The 3,666-nt window shown below is 37.0% G+C and overlaps 1 long non-coding RNA gene across 1 annotated transcript; it reads left to right on the forward strand.

Annotated features, from left to right (window-relative positions):
• The first annotated feature begins 208 nt into the window (after window positions 1-208).
• Window positions 209-2,701, forward strand: LOC105033558 (uncharacterized). Its single transcript, XR_830003.4, has 2 exons — window positions 209-1,432; window positions 2,172-2,701. It is a non-coding gene; the product is annotated as an uncharacterized lncRNA (long non-coding RNA).
• The last annotated feature ends 965 nt before the right edge of the window (window positions 2,702-3,666 follow it).

Raw genomic sequence — 3,666 nt, forward strand, 5'->3', positions numbered from 1 at the left:
CCACCCATCCCCTTTAATTCCAATAAACAAACCTTTTCCGTCATCACATGCTAGCATCTGACCATGGGAATGGGTGGGTGACCATGCTCCCTCCCCCCCCCCGGCGCCCCCCCCTCTCTCTCTCTCTATCTATTTATCTATCTATCACTCTGGTAGATATTTGATCACTACCTGTGTCAACCAACCAAAACTATGTAATATATGTAGACTTAACATAGTTTGAAATTGTTTGAGTGCGAGTAGTATGATTTGTCACAGATCCGGTGACATGATATTATAAATTATAACAAGGGTGAAACTTGAATTCAAGTCTTTTTTATTCACACAATATGTAGAACCTATAGTAATATTTTTGATAAGCTCTTGTTACAGGCTCGTCACACTTTAAATCAAGTGCAACAAAGTAGATACAAACTCTATCTGACCTAAGCCAAATATAATTTTTTTTTCAAAGAAGTAATTAAGCTTAGTCTGAATTCATTGATAGCATGCAGTTAATCATACAAGAACATGCATCGTTCAAGTATAACCTAATGCGAAGGATGACGTATGTCCCCAGTTTCACATGCAAGGCATCATACCTAAATGATGTTAAGGTTCAGCAATTGGCTTTAAATTTTGCACAAGTCCAATTAGGTAGGATTTTGACCAATGTCACCAGGTGGGTGCCGAACTTGCAAACGATATTGATATATTGTTCCACCTTGGCCTCACCCTAATCCAGTACCTGTTACACCGTTAACCATAGTGAAAGAGTTCCCCATATAAATTACCACAAAACGAGCTCCTCAGATTACTCTCCATCTCTTCCAGATCAGCCAAACCAGCCTTGCTCTTTTGCAGTACCCCCATCCTCTCTCTCTCTCTCTCTTGTTTTTGCCTGCACAGCATGCAGACGACAGCAGAAGGCCAATGATGGGGTAAGAGTGGTCCAAGAGAGAGTTCTGAGAGAGCTACATGCTTCATTCCACCCCTCTGCTCCTCTCTTTAAGTCGTTTACCGTATTTTTTTAACCTCACATGATGTTTTGTGTCCCATTGCAGGTAGATGCCATCTTTTTACTCCCATATTTTTTTACAGCATAAACGGACATTAGCACACACATCACAGCTTTCACATGATGTACATGTGTAAGTAGTCTCCAGCTTCTTATATGAGAATGGAGATTGGAGAATGTCAGGAGTAGCTAGTAGGAGAGCAACTGAGTAGCTAGGCTCCTTCCAAGTCCATGTCATGCCTTTCCACAGCTTTCTTGAACTTCTCTTGAGCTTTCCTCACCAAAAAGAAAGAGGAGGAGAAGAAGAGGATCAAGAAAGCTGTGGGAAGTGATGGCAGATCAGGACTACTGTGCATTTTGGTGCTCTCCTAAGCAATTCCTTCTGAGCGAATTAAGTAGTGGTCTCATATCTTTGGAAGCTAGGAAACCTAGATGGTATGTTATTTATTTTTCCCTGTATTGTGAGTAGCCCTTGTTGATTTTGCTCTGTGTGTGTGTGTGTGTGTGTGTGTGTGTGTGTGTGCATGAAAACCCTCGATCGGTGATCCCAGAGGGTGAAGCTTTTAGTGGACAAAGGGCTGATTAATATGTTTTGGCTTGTTAATTTTGGAGCATCCACTTTGAATAACAGCCTCCTATTTCTTATCTTTGTTATGAAGCCAAAGTAGGTCCATTCTTTGGCCTCTCTAATTATCTTAACATACTCATGGATTTTTTTTAAAGTTTTCTACTGGTGACAAAATTTGATTCCAAATTATACTGTTTCTAGCTGCCATTGGATTTTCTAAGGATTCATCATTGCTTTTCTAGAATTTTATCAGGGACATTTAAGGTAAAAAAGCTCGTTACAAGAAGATTGTAGATATGGCTTAGGAACAAAATTGAGCCTAAAAGCCAACTAATGCTTTAATGTTCTTTTTTAGTATAATTCGGTCTTCATTTTTTTTAGCTTGGTAATTTTTTTTTCTTTTGATTTTTTTTTTTTCATTAAACGATCGAATTGCCTGACACTAGTTATATGTTACTATCATGTTTCAAAGAAAATAATTATACACACACACATGCACAAACTTTCTTTCATTATGCTCAAGCTAGGTTTCAGCATGGATCTACGAGCGTGAGCTTAATAAGCTGAGATGCATATCTTATAGTTCAATTGGGCTTTCCTTCACAGAAATATACTCTTTTATCTTCCTTGCATCCGAGGGATAAAATCTTTAATCAACAAAAGGAAAGAAGAGCGACGTTCTGAAGGCTTGGGGTTTGGACTTGGCTAATTCCAAATCTAATCACTTCTCCTTTATTCACAAGCAAAGAGAGAAGGCATCTTTTCTCATATACATTCATCTTTCTCTTTTAGAAACCTTGTCTCCATTTTTTTTTATTGACAGGTGCTATAGACGTGATCCAGAAGGAGTTAATTTCTTTAATTGCTTCAAGGTTAATACTGGTTAAAGATGGCTGTGGCTCAACCTTGGAGTCGGAGGTTCCTCCCGTTGTAACCTACCAATCCAAGGAGATCTTTTCGTCTTGGAAGGATTAATGCTACATGAGAGCTGGTCCGGTTCATTCATTTGGCAGTGAAATCAAGTGTTGGGTCGCTCTGTAATCGAACACAATCCATAAAAACATGTGGTCGCTCATTTTAGCGTGTAATCATGCATAGAAAACTAAGAATTTATGATCCATTATTGACAATGAAAACGCAAGTGCTGCCAGAAAAGAAGTGAAAATTACTTGACTAGCCTAATGCAGAAACAAGATGATAACTTTCTTAGTTGTTAATCAAGTATCAAGTAGGGGAAAAATGTTACAATCATTACATATACTACTTTGATTACCAAGAAAAAAACAAGGAAGAAAAACATAAATTGAACATTTTTTTAATATAAATTAGATATTTTTTAAAGGAGAGGATGGAAGATCATTTAATTGAGAGAGACAGATACACACACACACAGAGAGAGAGAGAGAGAGAGAGAGAGAGAGAGAGAGCAATGAAACTATATAATGCAGACTCTTTAGGGAATTAAAATTAGTCTTTAAAAATATCACTTGACCAAATTATAATTGGATATTTCTGTCAAAAAATTATAAAATTGGATGCAATCTGTATTGCAAATGATGATCTAAATGATATTTATTATGATTGCTATATGATATACAGATCGTTTGGCCTTGTAAAATTGGACGTAATTTACAAATGATTTAACTTATTTTTGTTACGATTGCTGAATTATGGATGGTGCATCCTATCACCTCTGCATAAATTGTATATTTTAGCATAGCATGCAATTTTCTATTTATGCATGATGTAGGCCCCTCCACATGGTTTTGTCATATTGCTAGTTGTAAGGCATATGGAAAGCTGGAATCACAGTTCCCTACAATTTAAACACGTCCTCTACTAGCTGTTAAGCTTGGAACTTGATCACTAAAGACTCTTATTTTTTCTTGACGAATGGTCTCTAGCAAAATCTCAATTGTTAAGAATCTTGAGAAGAGGAACTAAATAACACATCTCGGTTGTGTAAGCTATAGAGGACAAGTTTGTGAAAGATATATGGAGAAAACATTTAACATATATATGAGCTCAAGTTATAAGCTCTCCCCTCTTCTCTCTTACTTCTATGTATAGATTGGAGGAAGAATAGATCAAAATAGTTGTT

This window comes from Elaeis guineensis, chromosome 1 (assembly GCF_000442705.2).
Source record: "Elaeis guineensis isolate ETL-2024a chromosome 1, EG11, whole genome shotgun sequence".
Lineage (NCBI taxonomy): Eukaryota > Viridiplantae > Streptophyta > Magnoliopsida > Arecales > Arecaceae > Elaeis > Elaeis guineensis.